At 44.9% G+C, this 25,606-nt stretch overlaps 1 protein-coding gene across 1 annotated transcript in view; it reads left to right on the top strand.

Annotated features, from left to right (window-relative positions):
- The first annotated feature begins 1,989 nt into the window (after positions 1–1,989).
- The window catches only part of UACA (uveal autoantigen with coiled-coil domains and ankyrin repeats), a 119,748-nt gene continuing 96,131 nt past the window's right edge, over positions 1,990–25,606 (top strand). Inside the window, exon 1 of the mRNA XM_077263197.1 lies at positions 1,990–2,121. The gene's annotated coding sequence lies outside the window, so the exon portion shown is untranslated. The remainder of the gene's footprint in view (positions 2,122–25,606) is intronic.

Raw genomic sequence — 25,606 nt, forward strand, 5'->3', positions numbered from 1 at the left:
CACATGAAAGGGGGAGAAAAACAACCATCCCTACACCATCCTAGTACTCGGGTACAATTGCGTAAGGAGCAAGAAAGAACAGCTCCATGTGCACAGCATTGGTTGCACGGTAAGCAGAGTAGTCACTGCTGCGCCCGGTAAGTAGAGTGAGTGCCAGCAGTTACGCCATGCCAAATCAATAAATACCTGATATAATATCTGATAAATATCTGATAGGCGCATCCAGACGGACGTGTTCAGGAAGCCTACTGCCGTTAATTCCCTTCTCCACGCTACTTCTGCTCATTACCCAGCCACCATTAGGGCCGTCCCGGTCGGACAGTTCCTCAGGATGCGGCGAATTTGCTCCACCGAAACCAGATTTAAATCACAGGCAGCTGACCTGAAAGATAGGTTTCTGGCCCGCGGGTACAGCCGTAGGTCTATAAAAACTGGTTATGACCGCGCGCGTAGAACCCCACGGAGTGATCTATTGCACCCTAACACCCGACGTCGCAGTGCTGGTGGAGATGGACATATTAGATTCATCTCCACCTACAATCATGAATGGGAGAGCATGCGTTCCATTCTTAAAAAGCACTGGTCTGTCGTTCGTACGGAACCTTCCCTGTGTGCCGCCCTGGGTAACTTCCCCCTCATGACTCCCAGGAGGGGTATGAATCTTAGCAACATGTTGGTTAGGAGCCATTACATCCCTGCCCCAACCAATTTCTTTGGTACGGGCGGTCCCCGTCCAGGGTGTATTCCCTGCGGGCACTGTCTTGCCTGCACCAATGTCCTGCGCTGCTCCGACTTTAATTCAAGTCACGGCTCTAAAGTGGTCCAAATTAGACAGCGTATATCCTGTGGGACTACCAATGTCATATATTATGCAACTTGCCCCTGTCCCAGGATATACGTTGGCCTTACCACCCGTGAACTTAGAGTCCGTGTACGAGAGAACGTGCGGGACATTGGCGCAGCCAGGACGGTGTCCGCAGTGACCGATCTAAAGACAATTCCTCGACACTTCCGTTTACACCATAACTGTAATGAGAAGATGCTTACAGTTAGGGGTATTGACGTACTCCACCTGGGTATAAGAGGTGGCGACAACAAAAAACGGCTCGCACAGATCGAAACCAAGTGGATTGTTTTGCTCGACACCATGACCCCGAAGGGTTTAAATGAATCCCTTAGCTTTGCTCCCTACCTCTGAAAATCTATCCCCTTGGCTTTTTGCCCTGATTGTGTCATCTCCCATCATTATCCCTCCGGTGGATATTTTTGTGTTTTTTATTTCTTTTTATTTCTTTTTTTAATTTGTAACCTCTTTTCTTTTTTGTATTATCAGCAGCACTCTTCATCCATGGGACCTGTTTTGATCTCTCCTTCCCTCTTTCCCGTTACATACTGCTGGCATCTGCACGCTACTATCTGGGCCAATTAAAAAATATGTGGACGTTTCTTATGGACAAGAACCGGTTTTCCGGTGCCTGCTTTATACATACGGACACTCTTATATAACTCTTCTGATGTTTGCAGCATTATACGTGTATGATTGTATTTGCCTTTGTAGTAATAGAGCATATTATGATCTCCCCATATACAATGTTTATGTCTCAATACGCTGTATATACAGTAGGATAGTTATCTTTACTAATTCTTAAATTTGTCATTATGGCAATGTTTGATATATGTATATGCCATTCCATTAGTGTCCCTATATTCTAGCCATTTGCGTTGGGTCTTTACAGCTATTAGGTCCTTCTTTTTCTTTGCCAGCTTACTGCAGCACTCCCTCGTGTGGCTGTGTGCATCGCCCTGCGTGCGGGCGGTCTCGGCGTGTGGGTGGGTGTCTATTTACCTTGAGCGCCGGTCCGGGACCTTCGTTCTGGACATGTGCACTCGGGTTGACGCCTGGCCTTCACTCCAGACTTTCCTGCCGCAGTGCGCATGCGCCGTCAGCGCCACTGCGATTGGTCGGTGCTGGACATGTGATAGGGGTCAGGGGAGGTTATTAGCAGGTCCTGGTCACCCCTTTTCACATCCCCTTGAGGAAGTGGCGGTTTAACGCCACGAAACGCGCGTCGGGGACTTTCCACCGGCGGGATTCCCTCCTTCCACCTTCCTCCTACACTGGTAAGCCTTTTGTTGTTTACAGCGCCGCTGCGGTATGAGGTATTTATTGATTTGGCATGGCGTACCTGCTGGCACTCACTCTGTTTACCGGGCGCAGCAGTGACTACTCAGCTTACCGTGCAACCAATGCTGTGCACATGGAGCTGTTCTTTCTTGCTCCTTACGCAATTGTACCCGAGTACTAGGATGGTGTAGGGATGGTTGTTTTTCTCCCCGTTTCATGTGATTTTTCGTGTTACACGTGCATTTTATACTGTTGTCCATTTTTAACATTTATACTAATAAAGATTTTTGCTCATATGTATCTTTACTATGAGCTCCTTGTTCTCCTCTTTTTGCGTATATTGTAAGGAGCTAATAAAAAGCTCTCTGGGTATTTTCTACTATAGATACTGATTTCTCTACCCAGTTTTTATGAGATGACTTCGGAATTCCTGTTATTATATGATTTACATCTGTTAGCCAGCATAAGTACATGTGGGGGTTGCCTGGTTGTTAGAGAATCCCCACATGTAGGTATGCTGGCTAAGAGGTGTAAATCATTCAGCTGTGGCAATAAAAACTAAATTTCCGAGCACTAAAAAATACTCTGAGGACACCCGAGCGTGGTCGAGAAATCTCGAGTAACGAGTATATTCGCTCATCACTAGTAATGACCTGTTGAAGACTGTGGCCTATGATCTGATGGTGTCCTTTTTAAGAACACATAAAAGCGCGGTTCACCAGTTTTGTGCACTTCCAAAAAGGACCCCACTGAAACCAGGCAGCATACAAAGGATCTACATTGGTGTTTCAATGTAAGGCTACGTTCACATTTGCGTTGTGCGCCGCAGCGTCGGCGCCGCAGCGCACAACGCAAACAAAAACGCGGCAAAACGCACGCTAAAACGCTGCGTTTTGCGCCGCATGCGTCCTTTTTGGCCGAAAGTTGGACGCAAAAAAAATGCAACTTGAAGCGTTTCTTGCGTCCAACGCTTGCGGCCATGCGGCGCAAAACGCAGCACAACGCATGTCCATGCGCCCCCATGTTAAATATAGGGGCGCATGACGCATGCGGCGCCCGACGCTGCGGCGCTGACCGCAAATGTGAACGTAGCCTAAGTGCTCAGCATAGAGCACATCATAAATGTGAACAAAATGTTAGGTAAAATGTTCTCAATAAAAACTTCAATACAATCAACAAGAGAAAAGACCCCACTCATGTTTACCATCTGTTATTGGAAATAGAGGGGTTTTCATATTTTACTAGAAGCACCATGGCTCCCACCTCAAAAGATATCTAGTGAAATATTTGCTTCCAAATGCTTTCCTCCCTTCTGAGCAGTTAGTGTCCACATGTTTGTCAGTACTATAGCAAGGAAAGCCCACTTAATTCACTGGTGCATGTCTCCAGAAGCCCCAGCGGGGCACAATGTATTGGCATTACAATTTATTGGGCACTGCAGTGGCATGTTTGCAATTTTCACACTGCCACATTCTCGGTTTCTGGAAATTGCCCAAAATCACTGCAGTTGTAGATGAATTCCCAGAGGGGTGTAATTTCCAAAATGGGGACACTTGAGGGAGGATTCTTTTGTTTTGGAACTTTGGGGATCTGTATTTGGAGTCCGCAAGCTATTCTATCAATATTTCTACTTCAAGAGTCAAATAGCTCTCTTTTCCTCCAGACTTGTAGCCAAACAGTACAGCCACATATGGGTCATTACCACATAAAGAATAATTGTGCCATGTTTACCCATTTCCTTTTTGTGAAATTTAAAATCTGTGGTTAACAACATTTTTAGTGGTAAGAATGTATCATCATTTTTGTCTTCTTCACCGGCCAATGGTATAATTAATTTTCATGGCTGTGTTATAAAGTTCTGTAAATAACCTGTGGGTCTTAGATGTTCCCCACGCAAATTTTTTGAGGGGTGTAATTTCCAAAATGGGGGGTCAGTGGTGGGGGTTTCTCCTATTTTGGAACAAGGGCTCTTCAGATGTGACCTGGCGACCACAATCTATTCCAGTCAAAATTGCCCTCTGAAATTCAAAACAGTAGCTTCTGATTATATATGGGGTATCGTCCTACTCGGGAGAAATTACACAAAAAATTGTGTGGTCCATTTTCTTGTTACCCTTGTGAAAATGAAAAATGTGGGGCTAAGCAACACCTTGTGTTAATTCCTGTGAAGCACCTGAAGGGTTAACAAACTTCCTTAAAGTAGCTTTGAATAGCATTGAAGGGTGCAGTTTTTTTTTAAAGTAAGGTCACTTTTGGGTGTGTGTGTTTTTTTTTTTATTACATATAGGCCTCTAAACAATTTCTAATGTGAAGTGGCTCTTATTAGAATGATTTTGTGAACTTTGTTAGAAATGTGGAATGAATAAAAGTTTTGCAGCAATTTTTCCAACAAAGTAAAAACAAGAGGAAAAAAAATTATGCTGATGTAAAGTGGAAAATTTTACTTAAATATTAAATTTTAATGGTATAACTTTTAACAGCGTAAAAAAATCAGTTTGCAGTTTAAATTTTTTTTGCAGATTTCCAATTTTTTCATAAAGTCCAAATTATGTTGACCTACAGTACCTTTACCACTAACATGAAGTAAAGTCTCAGAATCACTGGGATATGTTGAAGTATTTCAGAGCTACCACCTAAAGTAATCCTGGTAAAATTTGAAAAACAAATAAACGTGTGATGTAGCGGCGATAATGTAAAAAAGAGGGGGGGGGGAGCATAAAGCAGCTGGTATAGCCCCTAAAACCACAAAGGGCAAAAAAGATAATCTATTACAGGAAAAATATATATAAGATATATATATATATATATATATATATATATATATATATATATATATATATATATATATATATATATATATATATATACCTGCGCTATGATATGCATACACAGAAAACCATAATAATTACCTATCAAAGGGGGGAGCGATGCTGAAAATGGTAAGATAATCCTCATATAAGTCCAGCTGGACCTCCAATTTCTGAGAACAAACAAGCATAGATTGGTAAGCAAGAATATGGAACTATTGCGACAGCTATAGTTTTAAAAAACAATTCAAGGTGATTTAAAAGCTGAGTTGCGGAACTAGATTGCACGCGATGGTAACCAAAGAAAAAAGAGAGAACGTGTTACATACTATTCAGCGTGCAGACACCTGATGTTGAAGAAAATCCAGTGGCGAAGACAAGGGTGCTTTTATCAAAATATTGCGATGAATGAGTTACTTTCCTTTCTGATGGTCAGGATACCCTGAAGAAGGAATCCGTGTTTATTCCGAAACGCGTTGGTTAATTTTGGCTCCTATCGTGCTCCGTACCTTCAAACAAGGGCACCACGTGACGTGCTAGACACGTGACCCGAATATTCCGAAGGTCCTGTCAGCTGCAACGCTACCGAGCGCTTACTTCATATCTGCTTCTTCCTGCACGGGCGGCTGTCACCGGCCGGGACAGTACGCCGAGGGATTACCATCTCGTCAGATCGCTGACCATCAGAAAGGAAAGTAACTCATTCATCGCAATATTTTGACTCACAATTCTACATATTTTTTTTAACTGAAGCAACAAATTAAAGTCCTGAGGTGAAGATAAGAATCTGTATGCCACCTTCCATGCAAGAAAGTGCAAATTGGAGGATAGCAGGTGCTGGAACAAAATTGAGTGGGCAGAGATATGTCTCTTGAGAGTTTAAACTCTGGCATTAATTTGTCCTGGAGAAGTAAAAGGCAGGGGCAGATATGACTTTGGATAAACTTGGCATACCTCAATCCACCTGAAGCATGTCTTCCAAGTTTTGTAATAAATGTGGATGGAGGATTACTTTTTGTCCTTAATCGTGGTTTAGATGTCTCTAGCTTAGAATCCTGTTGCTCGTAAAATGATGCAGCTATGCCATTAAATGAAGCATAACTAAATTCAGGTGGTGGAGCGGCCCATAAAAGAGAATATCTTGATTGAATTGGAAAATGTCTTGGGACGTCAGCTAGGACATTGACCAGATCTGCATACGATGCCCATCAGGGGCTATAGGGATTTACTGATATACGCTGTTTTCACCTTATGGAGTGCCCCATGGAAGAAGTGGGGGGAAAAACATTCAAAGTTTCCCCAGGGGATCATCAATGTCCACTGGCCAGTGCTTTGGGACCTGGACATGAACCTCGGTAACTTGTGGTTGAACTTAGAAGCAATAAGCATGATATCCAGGGCATCCCCTTTGGAGTTGAGTTCAGCAAACACTTGGGGGGTGTAAGGAGCAGTTCAGCGTCAAATCGGTCACAAGGAAGTCAGACATCCTATTATCCATTCCTAGGGTTTGGACTGCTGAGGGGGTTAATTCCACCATGGTGATTCAAGTACGTGACCGTGGTGTAAAGGGAGGACGTGATAAGTGTAGTTTCCAGTCTTCGTGATAAAGGATGGAACAGAGTTCCAGCATATTGATCGTGGGTGCAGACTCTTGAGGGAACCAAATTCCTTGGATTGTATGATGTTGAAAAACCCCCTTGAATACTGTGGAGAATGGCATCTGTTAGGGTATGTGCACACATTGCCGATTTTCTGCGCAGAAACTCTGCAGATCTGCAAGTGATTTACAGTACAATGTAAATCAATGGCAAAAAAAAAATGCTGTGCTACTGGTGCAAGAAAAAAAATGCATGGAAAACACAGCAGATTCAAAAAAGGACCATGTCAATTCTTTTTGCAGATCTGCGTTTCTGCACCCATTCCATAATAGAATTCCGCAGGGGTAAAAAAAAGGAAGAAATCCGCACAAAAATCTGCAACGTGTGCACATACCAAAAAAAGGCGCAGATTCTGGACCTGCGTTTTCTGCCAAGAAATGCAGAATCTGCACAGAAAATTCCACAGTCAAACCTGCAACATGTGCTTATAGCCTTATGGCAACTTATCACTGAAGCTTGAGGAAGAAATGTCCCTGGGAGGGCGAGTGGAACCCCCACTAAAGAGACTGGACAGGCTGGTAATGGAAGAAGAATCTTCTGATCTAGAGATTCCTTTAATTTTTCCAGCTTGTCAGGATGGTTTGCTAAAGCGAAAAAATATAAAATTGGTTGTATTTAATCTCTGCCGCGGATGAAATTTTGAGACACAAAAAATTAAACACAATGCTAGATTGAAATCAGTCTGTGTTCCTGAAGAGATATTTGCTGTGAGGATTTGTCATTTTTTAATTGGTTGAAAGATTGAGGTAAAAGTCCATTGCACATGGAAGGTTAGACTTTGAGAGATGGATGATTTTGGATAATGAATTATCCAACACAAGCAGCCAGGGTGTCCAAGGCCAGGTGAAGGCTTCACAAGTTGTCCATTTTGGACCCTGACATTAACATGATGTCATCCAGACAAGGTACAGTGGGGGAAAAAAAGTATTTAGTCAGCCACCAATTGTGCAAGTTCTCCCACTTAAAAAGATGAGTGAGGCCTGTAATTGACATCATAGGTAGACCACAACTAGGAGAGTCAAAATGAGAAAACAAATCCAGAAAATCACCCTGTCTGATTTGGCAAGATTTATTTTGCAAATTATGGTGGAAAATAAGTATTTGGTCATTAACAAAATTTCATCTCAATATTTTGCTATACATCCTTTGTTGGCAATGACAGAGGTCAAATGTTTTCTGTAAGTTTTCACAAGGTTGGCACACACTGTTGGTGGTATGTTGGCCCATTCGTCCATGTAAATATCCTCTACAGCAGTGATGTTTTGTGCCTGTTTCTGGGCAACACGGACTTTCATCTCCCTCCAAAGGTTTTCTATGGGGTTGAGATCTGGAGACTGGCCAGGCCACTCAAAGACCTTCATATGCTTCTTACGAAGCCACTCCTTTGTTGCCCTGGCGGTGTGCTTGGGATCATTATGTTGAAAGACCCATCCACGTTTCATCTTCAATGCCATTGCTGATGGAAGGAGGTTTGCTCTGAAAATCTCACGATACATGGCCCCATTCATTCTTTCATGTACACGGATCAGTCATCCTGGACCCTTTGCAGAGAAACAGCTTCAAAGCATGATGTTGCCACCCCCATGCTTCACAGTAGGTATGGTGTTCTTTGGATGCAACTCCGCTTTCTGTCTCCTCCAAACACGAGTTTTATTTCTACCAAACAGTTCTACTTTGGTTTCATCAGACCATATGACATTCTCCCAATACTCCTCTGGATAATCCAAATGCTCTCTAGCAAACTTCAGACGGGCCCGGACATGTAGTGGCTTAAGCAGGGTGACAAGTCTGGTACTGCAGGATCTGAGTCCCTGGCGACGTAGTAAGTTACTGATGGTAGCCTTTGTTGAGTTGGTTGAGATTTGAGTAGGAGTGTGGCTTAAAGAGGGACTTCCTTTTCTGGATCTGAGCTTTTTTAATGCTCATGCTGTGGGCTGGAGAAGCATCAAAAGGAGGTGCTTGTTCTGAGGCATATGGTTACTCTTTCTTGTCTGTTGCTTATTTTTACTAGATGGTGGCCTAATTCTAACGCATCGGGTATTCTAGAATATGCATGTCCACGTAGTATATTGCCCAGCCACGTAGTATATTGCCCAGCCACGTAGTATGTAGTATATTGGTCAGCCACATAGTATATTGCCCAGTAATGTAGTATATTGGCCAGTGACATAAAATAAAAAATAAACATATACTCACCTTAGTCCTGGCTCCTGTGTACGGTGCATGTGGCAGCTTCCGGTCCCAGGGTTGGTATGACTATCAGCGCAAGACCTGTGATGACGTCGCGGTCACATGACCGTGACGTCATGGCAGGTCCTTCTCGCGCAGGACATGTGATGAAGTCGCGGTCACATGACCGTGACGTCATGGCAGGTCCTTCTCGCGCAGGTGCGCAGGACCTGTGATGACGTCGTCGTGGTCACATGACCGTGATGTAATGGCAGGTCCTTCTCGCGCAGGCCCTGTGATGACGTCACGGTCACATGACCGTGACGTCATGGCAGGTCCTCCCATAGCATCCTTAGCACCGGAACCTGCCGGCGGACAGGACGCGACATCGTAGGGTGAGAATAACTTTTTTCTAATTATTATTATTTGTAACATTAGATCGTTTTACTATTGATGCAGCATACGCAGCATCAATAGTAAAAACTTGGTCACACAGGGTTAATAGCTGCATAACCGGAGTGCGTTACACTGCGCTCCGGTAATGCTGGCATTAACCCTGTGTGAGGGCTGACTGGAGGGGAGGAAAGAGCGGCCATATTGCCGCCGGACTGTGGCCGTCGCTGATTGGTTGTGGCAATGGTCGTGGGCGTTTTGCCACGACCAATCAGCGACTTGGATTCCATGACAGACCGAGGCCGCGACCAATGAATAACCGAGACAGACAGACAGACGGAAGTGACCCTTAGACAATTATATAGTAGGTGTAGCAGTATTAATTCCATGGTGCTGTACATAAGAAAGGGGTTACATACAGAGTTACAGATATCGTTTACAGTAAGCAAATTTACAGTGACAGACTGGTACAGAGGGGAGAGGACCCTGTCCTTGCGGACTTACATTCTATGGGATAATGGGGAAGAGACAGAAGGTTAGAGGTGCAGCAGCTCTGGCGGTGGTGAGGTGGCGGCTCTGGCGATGACGAGGCAGCAGAATGGTTATTGCAGGCTGTAGGCTTTCTTGAAGAGATGGGTTTTCAGGTTCCGCCTGAAGGATCCGAGGGTGGTGGATAATCGGATGTGTTGAGGCATGGAATTCCAGAGGATGGGGGGATATTCGGGAGAAATCTCAGAGGCGGTTGTGTGAGGAACGAATTAGTGTGGAGGAGAGGTGGTGGTCTTGGGAGGATCGGAGATTACGTGAGGGAAGGTATTGGGAGATTAGTTCAGAGATATAGGGAGGGGACAGGTTGTGGATGGCTTTATAGATCAGCGTTAGTAGTTTGAACTGGATTCGTTGGGGAATTGGGAGCTAGTGGAAGCATTTGCAGAGGGGAGAAGCAGGGGAGTAGTGAGGAGAGAGGTGGATTAGGCGGGCAGCAGAGTTGAGGACAGACTGTAGTTGTGCAAGAGAGTTAGCGGGGAGGCCACAGAGGAGGGTGTTGCAGTAATCGAGGCAGGAGATGATGAGAGCATGCACAAGAGTTTTAGTAGATTGTAGGCTGAGGAAGGGACGGATTCTGGCAATATTTTTGAGTTTGAGGCGACAGGAGGTGGCAAGAGTTTGGTTATGTGGTTTGAAGGACAGGGCAGATTCGAGAGTTACCCCGAGGCAGCGGGGTGATGAGATGATTTCATCCAGTCATTTACTAAAGAGACAACCTGTAATAGGTGAGTTGCAAAAGCCTTCCTTGAGGCTGTGTCAGCTTTTTTTAGCCGTAGTGAGTGGCCGAGAAGCCTAGACTTGCCAAGAGTTACTCTGCAGATACATACCGCCACTTTGAAAACTTGAGAGATCTCTGCCAACGCTTTTGGAAAGAGTCATCCTTAAGATCACTCTGCTGGCTGGGTTAAATAACTTATCAATGCAGCGCATGGCAAATGTTCGTGCTGAACTGGTAACGTCAGAGTATTTTGTGAAAAACTCAAGATACTGATATAAACAAGCCGGAAAAGACCCTGAATCCACTTTTTGTAATGTGTGTTTGAGCAGAATGGAAACTGGGAGGAGTCTTTCAATCATGTCTTGTAGAAATGGATACATAATGTTAATGTCTTTCCGAAAAGTTACTCCTTGTAAGTTTCTGTCAAACTCTGGATGGAAGGTAAAAAGATGTGGAACTCTGTTCAAGGTCTCATTTATCACCGTTGCAATTCTGTTGAAAGCCTTATCCGTTACCATCATACGATTGCAGAGCAGTAGTGACATGGACATAGACTGCCATGGTTAATGGTGGTGCAAGTTCTGTTTACTCAGAACATTGCACCGCTGGGAATGATTTCTTGTGCTGCAGAAAAGGTTATTTTATTCAAGTTCAAGTACAGAGAAGAGCTACTATGAGGGTGAGCAGATTGCGAAGTGTGTCCTACATTTAACAGTTCCAGTATCTGGGAATGTTTAGCTTGCAAAAAGAAAAAAAAGCCCAAGAGGAGACTTAATAGCTGTCAACAAATATCTGAAGGGATGTCACCATGTAGAGGGATCATCCTTATTCTCATTAGCACATGGAAACAAGAGAAGCAATGGGATGAATCTGAAAGGGAGAAGATACAGATCAGATTAGAAAAAAACGTTTTGACAGTGAGGATGATCAATGAGTGGAACAGGCTGCCACAAGTGGTGGTAAGTTCTCCTTCCATGGAAGTCTTCTTACAGAGGCTGACAGACATCTGTCTGAGATGGTATAGTGAATCCTGCATTGAGCCGGGGCTTAGACACTATGACCCTGGAGATCCCTTCCAACTCAAAACATTCTATGATTTTAACAAGTATTTTGCTTGTTTTTAAGAACATTCATTATTAACTTTCAGCGTAAATGCAGCATTAGTCTGACAGGAATCTCTTCAGTGAGATCCTCCACTTTGGATGAAATATCTGACAATTGTGCCCCAAGGGTAGGAGTGGACAAACAGGCCGAGGATAGCAAAGGTTGGCAGGAGCGTCAGACCTCAGATGTTTTGGGGGATCTGTCACAAGATCTTCCTGAAACGGTTGCTTCAACGTTAGAGGGATCTGGCAAAGCCTTTAGGTGATTAGCATGTCCACAATGAGGTCTGATACACCTGTTCACACTATAAGGATTGAGTGGCGTGTGAAGAAAACTGACTAGCCTAATTGGATTTTAAAACCCAAAAAGTAAGAGAAAAAAACCTGTAAAATATACCTTTTATTAATATACAGTAGTTACAAATATTCACTAGGGTGAATATAGTGGTACTCAAATATACACAAAAAAGTCAAATGACTAATATTTTGTAATGAGGGGACTAATCTCACCCTAGTAGGCCCTGACAAAGGCCCTACCTGTGTGCGGAGGTTGGCACCCCTAGTTGTTGATGATGTGGCGCCCCCGCTCAATGTCGGTGTCCCTAAAGTCCCTATATCACCCTAAAAGACATCAAAAAAATGAAACACACAAAACACCAACAAAAAAAACCCTAGTGGGGAGACAATAGATCTCTCATATCATGTTGTAAGCCTTATCTCGTATCTAAAGTGCTAATGTGCTGTATATCAAAAAAAATAAGAGGTAGGGTCAGTGCCCACACTGGAATATTGACTAAATAGTCTTCATCTAAATATAATGTGCCTGAAAAAACATATATCAATGTATTCTAAAAAAGGTAAAGGCCCACAGAGTATTGACTGAATATTCTTAGTCTATAGCTCTTGCGCCTAAAAAGGACATATAGATGTAAGTAATAGATAATGTGCTATGTCGCACTAACACTAGACTAGTTAACAGTTTTTAGTCTGGGGTGTAGAGTATAGATACTATGCTGTGTATCCATGAAGGAAAATACTAGAGTGTTGACTTAATAATCTCTATCTAGAGTATATTATTCCCTATAGGACGCATCTAGGCACAATAATAATTTATGTTAGAGTGGACATACCTCAAGTAATAACAATACGTCACCCTATAAATAAATATCCACTATATAGGGATTCAACATAATCTAAATATATATACCGTACTCCAGTGGGAATCAAAACCGCTCCATTTCCATAAATATCAGTATCACGAGCCAATACATCATGGCAATGATTGGAAACAGTGGAACAAGCTAAACACAACATATTGGGCACTGAAATGGCATCTTGCTGAGGGAAAAAAAAATCAGCAGTTTTTACTTTCATGTGGGGTCAGAATTCTCTCTATATCCCTTGATAATATACCTTGAATGGTAAGGTTTCCAGGATGGGATTACTTCACGTGGAGTTGACGTCTGCAAAACAGTAGTTTAAGACTATTTTTTACTTGGTAGATTGACATAAATGTTGGGCTATATGCATATTTTGAGCTAAAAATACAGAATATAGGGGGAAAAATAATTTTTTTCATGACCAACTGCAAGAACTTTCACTACACCTGTGGTGACAAAAGACGCACTACTTCTTAAGATAAATTGTTAAAGGAGTGGAGTTTGTGGCAGGTATGTTGTAAGAAAAAGTGATAGTGAGCAGGGAATGTTAGCTAGGCAACATACATTCTCAAGCTGCAGACATCCAGAAATTGCACTCTGCGTTTATTACTTTTTATGGCAGAGGGGATAGCAGCCCTCCAGATGCAACTTGGCTGCTTGTTTGAGAAATGTCCAAGATTGGATTGTAGACCCACAGGCACTGCAAAACTTTAGTGTTTTCACACTGTCTACTCCACCAACTTTATTAAAAGTGTATCAGAGTTTAGCAGGGAGGGGATGGGACCAAGCACATTTTGAAGGGACTTCACAGTTGCCAGTTTTGGCTACAAATAAGACATTTCATCAAAAAGATGAGGGGTGTTTGAAATGCCTCAAACAAATCAAAGATTTATCTTTTTTTTACAGCCGTGACCGGGATGAAAATAACGTCCAATAAATTAATTCTCTTAACACTTTTGGAGGAAATTAAGTATGTTTTTAAGACCCTGACTGTAGAACCAATCTCCAACAGTCACTCTGAACCAGGGCCGGACTGGGACTAAAATTCAGCCCTGGCATTTGAAGTTACACAGGCCCACTTGTCACATGGTGACTGTATAATACCTTTGTTCACTTGTAGGCAGGGCCGGCTTTAGGCAAAGTGGGACCCTAGGCAAAGTTTAAAATGTGGTTCCAAATGCTAACATATTGCACATCACACAGAAGCATTTCGGTTGTATTTCCATGCGCTGAGTTCAGGCCGCTAAATGAGTTTGATCAACAATACTGAAGTTGTTCAACGCTTGTTTCCCGGCCGCTTTCCACCAGCTAGGAATAATGATGGGACAGAACGATCACTAACAGATCACCATACAGTATCATGTTATCAGCAGCACATCTACAGTTTACACCGGCGATGTGCTGCTGAGAACAATGATTTTTGTTTGGGCAAAAACAATCTGAATATGCAGCATTTTACTTGTTTAGTAAAATACACCCCATAGTCCTCCATATATTATAATGTGCTCCACAGTCCTCCATATAGTATAATACACTCCCTATAGTCCTCCATATATTAAAATACACTGCTCAGTCCTCCATATAGTATAATACACTCCTCATAGTCCTACATATAGCATAATACACTCCTCATAGTGCTCCATATAGTATAATGCACCGCCATAGTCATCCATGTAGTACAATTCACTTCCCATAGTATAATGCACCCCATAGTTCTTCATATAGTATAACGTATTACACATAGTCCTCGATACAGTATAATGCAGCCACCACCCTAGAGTATAATGGAGCCACCCCACAGAGTATAATGCAGCCACCCCAGAGTATAATGCAGACACCCCATAGAATACAATACAGCCCACCTCCCCATAATATATAATGTAGCCTCCCCCATAGAATATAATATACCCCCACAATAGTATATAACACAGCCACATAGTACATAACATGGCCTCCCCATAGAATATAATATACTCCCCTGTCATGATTCTCAATGGCGAGAGAACATAGCCCAGCATATATGAGAACTAGCTCTTGGAAGATGGAAACTATACTGACCATGAACTAAACCTGCCGCACAACTAGAAGTGGCCGGGTAGCATGCCTACGTTTTTTATCCCTAGATGCCCAGCGCCAGCCGGAGAACTACCTAATCCTAGCAGAGGAAAAGACAGTCCTGGCTCACCTCTAGAGAAATTTTCCCAAAAGGCAGACAGAGGCCCCCACATATATTGGCGGTGATTTTAGATGAAATGACAAACGTAGTATGAAAATAGGTTTAGCAAAAATCGAGGTCCGCTTACTAGATAGCAAGAAGACAGAAAGGGCACTTTCATGGTCAGCAGAAAACTCTATCAAAACACCATCCAGAAATTACTTTAAGACTCTAGCATTAACTCATAACACCAGAGTGGCAATTTCCGCTCACAAGAGCTTTCCAGACACAGTAACGAAACAGCAGCTGTGAACAGGAACAAAATGCAAAAACACACAAGGACAAAAGTCCAACTTAGCTGGGAGTTGTCTAGTAGCAGGAACATGCACAGAAAGGCTTCTGATTACATTGTTGACCGGCATGAAACTGACAGAGGAGCAAGGTTATATAGCGACTCCCACATCCTGATAGGAGCAGGTGAACAGAGGGGATGATGCACTCAAGTACAATTCCACAAGTGGCCACCGGGGGAGCCCAGAATCCAATTTCACAACAGTACCCCCCCCTCAAGGAGGGGGCACCGAACCCTCACCAGGACCACCAGGGCGATCAGGATGAGCCCTATGAAAGGCACGGACAAGATCGGAGGCATGAACATCAGAGGCAGTGACCCAAGAATTATCCTCCTGACCGTATCCCTTCCATTTGACCAGATACTGGAGTCTCCGTCTGGAAACACGAGAGTCCAAGATCTTTTCCACAACGTACTCCAACTCACCCTCAACCAACACCGGAGCAGGAGGCTCAACGGAAGGCACAGCCGGTACCTCATACCTGCGCAACAATGACCGATGAAAAACATTATGAATCGAAAAGGATGCAGGGAGGTCCAAACGGAAGGACACAGGGTTAAGAATCTCCAATATCTTGTACGGGCCGATGAACCGAGGCTTAAACTTAGGAGAAGAAACCCTCATAGGGACAAAACGAGAAGACAACCACACCAAGTCCCCAACACAAAGCCGAGGACCAACACGACGACGGCGGTTGGCAAAAAGCTGAGTCTTCTCCTGGGACAACTTCAAATTGTCCACCACCTGCCCCCAAATCTGATGCAACCTCTCCACCACAGCATCCACTCCAGGACAATCCGAAGATTCCACTTGACCGGAGGAAAATCGAGGATGAAACCCCGAATTACAGAAAAACGGGGACACCAAGGTGGCAGAGCTGGCCCGATTATTGAGGGCGAACTCCGCCAAAGGCAAAAAAGCAACCCAATCATCCTGATCCGCAGACACAAAACACCTCAAATATGTCTCCAAGGTCTGATTAGTCCGCTCGGTCTGGCCATTAGTCTGAGGATGGAAAGCAGACGAAAAAGACAAATCTATGCCCATCCTAGCACAGAATGCCCGCCAAAATCTAGACACGAATTGGGTCCCTCTGTCAGAAACGATATTCTCCGGAATACCATGCAAACGAACAACATTTTGAAAAAACAGAGGAACCAACTCGGAAGAAGAAGGCAACTTAGGCAAGGGAACCAGATGGACCATCTTAGAGAAACGGTCACATACCACCCAGATGACAGACATCTTATGAGAAACAGGCAGATCCGAAATAAAATCCATCGAGATGTGCGTCCAAGGCCTCTTCGGGATAGGCAAGGGTAACAACAATCCACTAGCCCGAGAACAACAAGGCTTGGCCCGAGCACAAACGTCACAAGACTGCACAAAGCCTCGCACATCTCGTGACAGGGAAGGCCACCAGAAGGACCTTGCCACCAAATCCCTGGTACCAAAGATTCCAGGATGACCTGCCAACGCAGAAGAATGAACCTCAGAGATGACTCTACTGGTCCAATCATCAGGAACAAACAGTCTACCAGGTGGGCAACGATCAGGTCTATCCGCCTGAAACTCCTGCAAGGCCCGCCGCAGGTCTGGAGAAACGGCAGACAATATCACTCCATCTTTAAGGATACCTGTGGGCTCAGAATTACCAGGGGAGTCAGGCTCAAAACTCCTAGAAAGGGCATCCGCCTTAACATTCTTAGAACCCGGTAGGTAAGACACCACAAAATTAAACCGAGAGAAAAACAACGACCAGCGCGCCTGTCTAGGATTCAGGCGCCTGGCAGACTCAAGGTAAATTAAATTTTTGTGGTCAGTCAATACCACCACCTGATGTCTGGCCCCCTCAAGCCAGTGACGCCACTCCTCAAAAGCCCACTTCATGGCCAAAAGCTCCCGATTCCCAATATCATAATTCCGCTCGGCGGGCGAAAATTTACGGGAAAAAAAAGCACAAGGTCTCATCACGGAGCAGTCGGAACTTCTCTGCGACAACACCGCCCCAGCTCCGATTTCAGAAGCGTCGACCTCAACCTGAAAAGGAAGAGCAACATCAGGCTGACGCAACACTGGGACGGAAGAAAAGCGGCGCTTGAGCTCCCGAAAGGCCTCCACAGCATCAGGGGACCAATCAGCAACATCAGCACCCTTCTTAGTCAAATCAGTCAATGGTTTTACAACATCAGAAAAACCAGCAATAAATCGACGATAAAAGTTAGCAAAGCCCAAAAATTTCTGAAGACTCTTAAGAGAAGAGGGTTGCGTCCAATCACCAATAGCCTGAACCTTGACAGGATCCATCTCGATGGAAGAGGGGGAAAAAATGTATCCCAAGAAGGAAATCTTTTGAACCCCAAAAACACACTTAGAACCCTTCACACACAAGGAATTAGACCGCAAAACCTGAAAAACCCTCCTGACCTGCTGGACATGAGAGTCCCAGTCATCCGAAAAAATCAGAATATCATCCAGATACACAATCATAAATTTATCCAAATAATCGCGGAAAATGTCATGCATAAAGGACTGGAAGCAGGAAATAGAAAAAAATCCAGCTCAACGAGGTGGTGAAAAAGCAAAGTCTTGGTACTTTATTCACTTCATATCAAAAAATAGAGGATAAAACAACAGCACAATATAATTAAAAACACTATCTACGCGTTTCTGGTGACATAGCACCCTTAGTCATGATAAAGGACTGGAAGACTGAAGGGGCATTTGAAAGACCAAAAGGCATCACCAAATACTCAAAATGGCCCTCGGGCGTATTAAATGCGGTTTTCCACTCATCCCCCTGCTTGATTCGCACCAAATTATACGCCCCACGGAGATCAATCTTAGAGAACCACTTGGCCCCCTTTATACGAGCAAACAAATCAGTAAGCAGTGGTAACGGATATTGATATTTAACCGTGATTTTATTCAAAAGTCGATAATCAATACACGGCCTCAAAGAGCCGTCTTTCTTAGACACAAAGAAAAAACCGGCTCCTAAGGGAGATGACGAAGGACGAATATGTCCCTTTTCCAAGGACTCCTTTATATATTCTCGCATAGCCGCGTGTTCAGGCACAGACAGATTAAATAAACGACCCTTAGGGTATTTACTACCCGGAATCAAGTCTATGGCACAATCGCACTCCCGGTGCGGAGGTAGTGAACCAACCTTGGGTTCTTCAAAAACGTCACGAAAGTCAGACAAGAATTCAGGAATCTCAGAGGGAATAGATGATGAAATGGAAACCAAAGGTACGTCCCCATGAGTTCCTTTACATCCCCAGCTTAACACAGACATAGCTCTCCAGTCGAGGACTGGGTTATGAGATTGCAGCCATGGCAATCCCAGCACCAAAACATCATGTAGATTATACAGCACCAGAAAGCGAATAACCTCCTGGTGATCCGGATTAACACGCATAGTCACTTGTGTCCAGTATTGTGGTTTATTACTAGCCAATGGGGTGGAGTCAATCCCTTTCAGAGGTATCGGAGCCTCCAATGGCTCCAAATCATACCCACAGCGTTTGGCAAAGGACCAATCCATAAGACTCAAAGCGGCGCCAGAGTCGACATAGGCGTCCGCGGTAATAGATGACAAAGAACAAATCAGGGTCACAGATAGAATAAACTTAGACTGTAAAGTGCTAATTGAAACAGACTTGTCAGGCTTCTTAGTACGCTTAAAGCATGCTGATATAACATGAGTTGAATCACCACAATAGAAGCACAACCCATTTTTTCGTCTAAAATTCTGCCGCTCGCTTCTGGACAGAATTCTATCACATTGCATATTTTCTGGCGTTTTCTCAGTAGACACCGCCAAATGGTGCACAGGTTTGCGCTCCCGCAGACGCCTATCGATCTGAATAGCCATCGTCATGGACTCATTCAGACTCGCAGGCACAGGGAACCCCACCATAACATCCTTAATGGCATCAGAGAGACCTTCTCTGAAAATCGCCGCCAGGGCGCACTCATTCCACTGAGTAAGCACAGACCATTTGCGGAATTTTTGGCAGTATATTTCAGCTTCATCTTGCCCCTGAGACAAGGACATCAAGGCCTTTTCCGCCTGAAGCTCTAAATGAGGTTCCTCATAAAGCAACCCCAAGGCCAGAAAAAACGCATCCACATTGAGCAACGCAGGATCCCCTGGTGCCAATGCAAAAGCCCAGTCTTGAGGGTCGCCCCGGAGCAAGGAAATTACAATCCTGACCTGCTGTGCAGGGTCTCCGGCAGAGCGAGACTTCAGGGACAAAAACAATTTGCAATTATTTTTAAAATTTTGAAAGTGAGATCTATTCCCCGAGAAGAATTCAGGCAAAGGAATTCTAGGCTCAGACATAGGTGCATGAACAACAAAATCTTGCAAATTTTGTACCTTTGTGGCGAGATTATTCAAACCTGTAGCTACACTCTGAAGATCCATTTGAAACAGGTGAACACAGAGCCATTCAAGGATTAGAAGGAGAGAAAGAGAGGAAGGCTGCAGTATAGGCAGACTAGCAAGTGATTCAATTAAGAGCACACTCAGAACTAGAGGAAAAAAAAAAAAAAAAAAATTGTAGCAGACTTCTTTTTTCTCTCCTTTCTCAGCCAGTAATTTAACCCTTTTTTTTTTTTGGGCCGGTCAAACTGTCATGATTCTCAATGGCGAGAGAACATAGCCCAGCATATATGAGAACTAGCTCTTGGAAGATGGAAACTATACTGACCATGAACTAAACCTGCCGCACAACTAGAAGTGGCCGGGTAGCATGCCTACGTTTTTTATCCCTAGATGCCCAGCGCCAGCCGGAGAACTACCTAATCCTAGCAGAGGAAAAGACAGTCCTGGCTCACCTCTAGAGAAATTTTCCCAAAAGGCAGACAGAGGCCCCCACATATATTGGCGGTGATTTTAGATGAAATGACAAACGTAGTATGAAAATAGGTTTAGCAAAAATCGAGGTCCGCTTACTAGATAGCAAGAAGACAGAAAGGGCACTTTCATGGTCAGCAGAAAACTCTATCAAAACACCATCCAGAAATTACTTTAAGACTCTAGCATTAACTCATAACACCAGAGTGGCAATTTCCGCTCACAAGAGCTTTCCAGACACAGTAACGAAACAGCAGCTGTGAACAGGAACAAAATGCAAAAACACACAAGGACAAAAGTCCAACTTAGCTGGGAGTTGTCTAGTAGCAGGAACATGCACAGAAAGGCTTCTGATTACATTGTTGACCGGCATGAAACTGACAGAGGAGCAAGGTTATATAGCGACTCCCACATCCTGATAGGAGCAGGTGAACAGAGGGGATGATGCACACAAGTACAATTCCACAAGTGGCCACCGGGGGAGCCCAGAATCCAATTTCACAACACTCCCCATAGTATATAGCAAAGCCCGCATAGTATATAGCACAACCCGCATAGTATATAGCACAGCCTACATAATATAGCACAGCCCGCGTAGTAGATAACACAGCCCACACAGCAGTATACAGCACAGGCCACGTAGTATACAGCACAGCCCGCATAGTAGTATACAGCACAGCCCACACAGTAGTATATACAGCACAGCCCACACAGTAGTAGTATACAGCACAGCCCGCGTAGTAGTATACAGCACAGCCCACACAGTAGTATATACAGCACAGCCCGCACAGTACTATATACAGCACTGCCCACACAGTACTATATACAGCACTGCCCACACAGTACAATATACAGCACTGCCCACACAGTACTATATACAGCACAGCCCACACAGTACTATATACAGCACAGCCCACACAGTACTATATACAGCACTGCCCACACAGTACTATATACAGTGGGGCAAAAAAGTATTTAGTCAGTCAGCAATAGTGCAAGTTCCACCACTTAAAAAGATGAGAGGCGTCTGTAATTTACATCATAGGTAGACTTCAACTATGGGAGACAAACTGAGAAAAAAAAAATCCAGAAAATCACATTGTCTGTTTTTTTTATCATTTTATTTGCATATTATGGTGGAAAATAAGTATTTGGTCAGAAACAAACAATCAAGATTTCTGGCTCTCACAGACCTGTAACTTCTTCTTTAAGAGTCTCCTCTTTCCTCCACTCATTACCTGTAGTAATGGCACCTGTTTAAACTTGTTATCAGTATAAAAAGACACCTGTGCACACCCTCAAACAGTCTGACTCCAAACTCCACTATGGTGAAGACCAAAGAGCTGTCAAAGGACACCAGAAACAAAATTGTAGCCCTGCACCAGGCTGGGAAGACTGAATCTGCAATAGACAACCAGCTTGGAGTGAAGAATTCAACAGTGGGAGCAATAATTAGAAAATGGAAGACATTCAAGACCACTGATAATCTCCCTCGATCTGGAGCTCCACGCAAAATCCCACCCCGTGGGGTCAGAATGATCACAAGAACGGTGAGCAAAAATCCCAGAACCACGCGGGGGGGCCTAGTGAATGAACTGCAGAGAGCTGGGACCAATGTAACAAGGCCTACCATAAGTAACACACTACGCCACCATGGACTCAGATCCTGCAGTGCCAGACGTGTCCCACTGCTTAAGCCAGTACATGTCCGGGCCTGTCTGAAGTTTGCTAGAGAGCATTTGGATGATCCAGAGGAGTTTTGGGAGAATGTCCTATGGTCTGATGAAACCAAACTGGAACTGTTTGGTAGAAACACAACTTGTCGTGTTTGGAGGAAAAAAAATACTGAGTTGCATCCATCAAACACCATACCTACTGTAAAGCATGGTGGTGGAAACATCATGCTTTGGGGCTGTTTCTCTGCAAAGGGGCCAGGACGACTGATCCGGGTACATGAAAGAATGAATGGGGCCATGTATCGTGAGATTTTGAGTGCAAACCTCCTTCCATCAGCAAGGGCATTGAAGATGAAACGTGGCTGGGTCTTTCAACATGACAATGATCCAAAGCACACCGCCAGGGCAACGAAGGAGTGGCTTCGTAAGAAGCATTTCAAGGTCCTGGAGTGGCCTAGCCAGTCTCCAGATCTCAACCCTATAGAAAACCTTTGGAGGGAGTTGAAAGTCCGTGTTGCCAAGCGAAAAGCCAAAAACATCACTGCTCTAGAGGAGATCTGCTTGGAAGAATGGGCCAACATACCAACAACAGTGTGTGGCAACCTTGTGAAGACTTACAGAAAACGTTTGACCTCTGTCATTGCCAACAAAGGATATATTACAAAGTATTGAGATGAAATTTTGTTTCTGACCAAATACTTATTTTCCACCATAATATGCAAATAAAATGATAAAAAAACAGACAATGTGATTTTCTGGATTTTTTTTTCTCAGTTTGTCTCCCATAGTTGAGGTCTACCTATGATGTAAATTACAGACGCCTCTCATCTTTTTAAGTGGTGGAACTTGCACTATTGCTGACTGACTAAATACTTTTTTGCCCCACTGTACAGCACAGCCCGCACAGTACTATATACAGCACAGCCCGCACAGTGGTATATCCAGCACAGCCTACACAGTACTATATACAGCACAGCCCACACAGTAGTATATACAGCACTGCCCACAGTACTATATACATTACAGCCCACACAGTAGTATATACAGCACGGCCCACATAGTTCAGTACTATACACAGCACAGCCCGCATCGCTTCTCCTCCCCCCCCGTGAATGGCCCCACAGTCCAGTAAAAAAAACACAAAAAAACACTCCTCACCTCTCCTCGTGCCCCGCATTGTTTCCTGCTCCTGTCTCAGCGGCTGCAGTCTGCCTGGGAAACAGTAGGCGCGTGATGATATGACGTCATTGCACACCCGCAGTGTCAGAGGCGGAGCAGGGAATGATGGGAGAGGGAGTGTCTGTAGACGCTCTCTCCTCCATCATTGCATTCAACTGTACCGGCATCATGGACGGCGGTATAGTTGAATGCGACGGCGGGGGGGTGAGTCGGTGGGGGGAGGCGGATCGAGCAGCCCAGTACTGGCACCGGCCCTTCTGGCATTTGCCAGAAGTGCCCGATGGCCAGTCCGGCCCTGCTCTGAACAACAGCTAAAATCCAGGCTACATGCTAACTGAAGTATCAGGCTACATTATCTGCTCAGTAAAGTGACTCTTAGTAATTCTATTACTAGCTGAAGAGCTCGGCGTTGCCTGGGGATAGTAACTAAAGGCCCCGTCTCACTAAGCGATTTACCAACGATCACGACCAGCGATATGACCTGGCCGTGATCGTTGGTAAGTCGCTGTGTGGTCGCTGGGGAGCTGTCACACAGACAGCTCTCCCCAGCGACCAACGATCAGGGGAACGACTTCGGCATCGTTGAAACTGTCTTCAACGATGCCGAAGTCCCCCTGCAGCACCCGGGTAACCAGGGTAAACATCGGGTTACTAAGCGCAGGGCCGCGCTTAGTAACCCGATGTTTACCCTGGTTACCAAAAAAAACAAACACTACATACTCGCCTTTCGGTGTCCAGGTCCCTCGCCGTCTGCTTCCTGCTCTTACTGAGCCGCCGTACAGTGAGAGCAGAGCGCAGCGGTGACGTCACCGCTGTGCTCTCACTTCTCACTGTACGGCCGGGAGTCAGTGAGAGCAGGAAGCAGACGGCAAGGGACCTGACGGACATCAGAAGGCGAGTATGTACTGTTTGTTTTTTTTTTACATTTACGCTGGTAACCAGGGTAAACATCGGGTTACTAAGCGCGGCCCTGCGCTTAGTAACCCGATGTTTACCCTGGTTACCAGTGAAGACATCGCTGGATCGGTGTCACACACACCGATTCAGCGATGTCAGCGGGGCCTCAACGACCAAAAAAAGGTCCAGGCCATTCCGACACGACCAGCGATCTCACAGCAGGGGCCTGATCGCTGGTACGTGTCACACATAGCGAGATCGCTATGGAGGTCGCTGTTGCGTCACAAAACTTGTGACTCAGCAGCGATCTCGCTAGCGATCTCGCTATGTGAGACGGGGCCTTAACTGTGGTTAGTTATAACAAATTATAATGATTATCCTCCATCCCATAGTCCAGTGACCATATTCCCATCCTCCATCCCATAGTCCTGCGCCCATATACCCATCATACATATCCTCCATCCTATAGTTTAGTGACCATATCATATACCCATCACACATCCTCCATCCCGCAGTCCAGTGCCCATATATCACACATCCTCCATCCCACAGTCCCGTGCCCATATAACCATCACACATCCTCCATCCCAGTCCCGTGCCCATATAACCATCACACATCCTCCATCCCACAGTCCAGTGCCCATATACCCATTACACATCCTCTGTCCCATGCCCATATACCTATCATACATATCCTCCATCCCATAGTCCCGTGCCCACATACCCATCACACATATCCTCTATCCCATAGTCCTGTGCTCATACCCATCATACATATTCTCCATTCCATAGTCCAGTGCCCATATACCCATCCTCCATCCCATAGTCCAGTGCCCATATACCCATTACATCCTCCATCCCATAGTCCAGTGCCCATACACTCATCACACATCCTCCATCCCATAGAACAGTGCCCATATACCCATCACTCATCCTCCATCCCATAGTCCAGTGCCCATATACCCATCACATCCTCCATCCCATAGTCCCGTGCCCATATACCCATCACACATCCTCCATCCCATAGTCCCGTACCCATATACTCATCACACATCCTCCATCCCATAGTCCAGTGCCCATACACCCATCACACATCCTCCATCCCATAGTCCCGTGCCCATATACCCATCACACATCCTCCATCCCATAGTCCCGTGCCCATATACCCATCACACATCCTCCATCCCATAGTCCCGTACCCATATACTCATCACTCATCCTCCATCCCATAGTCCAGTGCCCATACACCCATCACACATCCTCCATCCCATAGTCCCGTGCCCATATACCCATCACACATCCTCCATCCCATAGTCCCGTGCCCATATACCCATCACACATACTCCATCCCATAGTCATGTGACCAAATTTGAGATCTTTGGTTCCAACCACCGTGTCTTTGTGCGACGCAGAAAAGGTGAATGGATGGACTCTACATGCCTGGTTCCCACCGTGAAGCATGGAGGAGGTGTGATAGTGTGGGGGTGCTTTGCTGGTGACACTGTTGGGGATTTATTTAAAATTGAAGGCATACTGAACCAGCATGGCTACCACAGCATCTTGCAGCGGCATGCTACTCCATCCGGTTTGCGTTTAGTTGGACCATCATTTATTTTTCAACAGGACAATGACCCCAAACACACCTCCAGGCTGTGTAAGGGCTATTTGACCAAGAAGGAAAGCGATGGGGTGCTACGCCAGATGACCTGGCCTCCACAGTCACCAGACCTGAACCCAATCAAGATGGTTTGGGGTGAGCGGGACCGCTGAGTGAAGGCAAAAGGGCCAACAAGTGCT

This window comes from Ranitomeya variabilis, chromosome 5 (genome assembly GCF_051348905.1).
Source record: "Ranitomeya variabilis isolate aRanVar5 chromosome 5, aRanVar5.hap1, whole genome shotgun sequence".
Taxonomy (NCBI): domain Eukaryota; kingdom Metazoa; phylum Chordata; class Amphibia; order Anura; family Dendrobatidae; genus Ranitomeya; species Ranitomeya variabilis.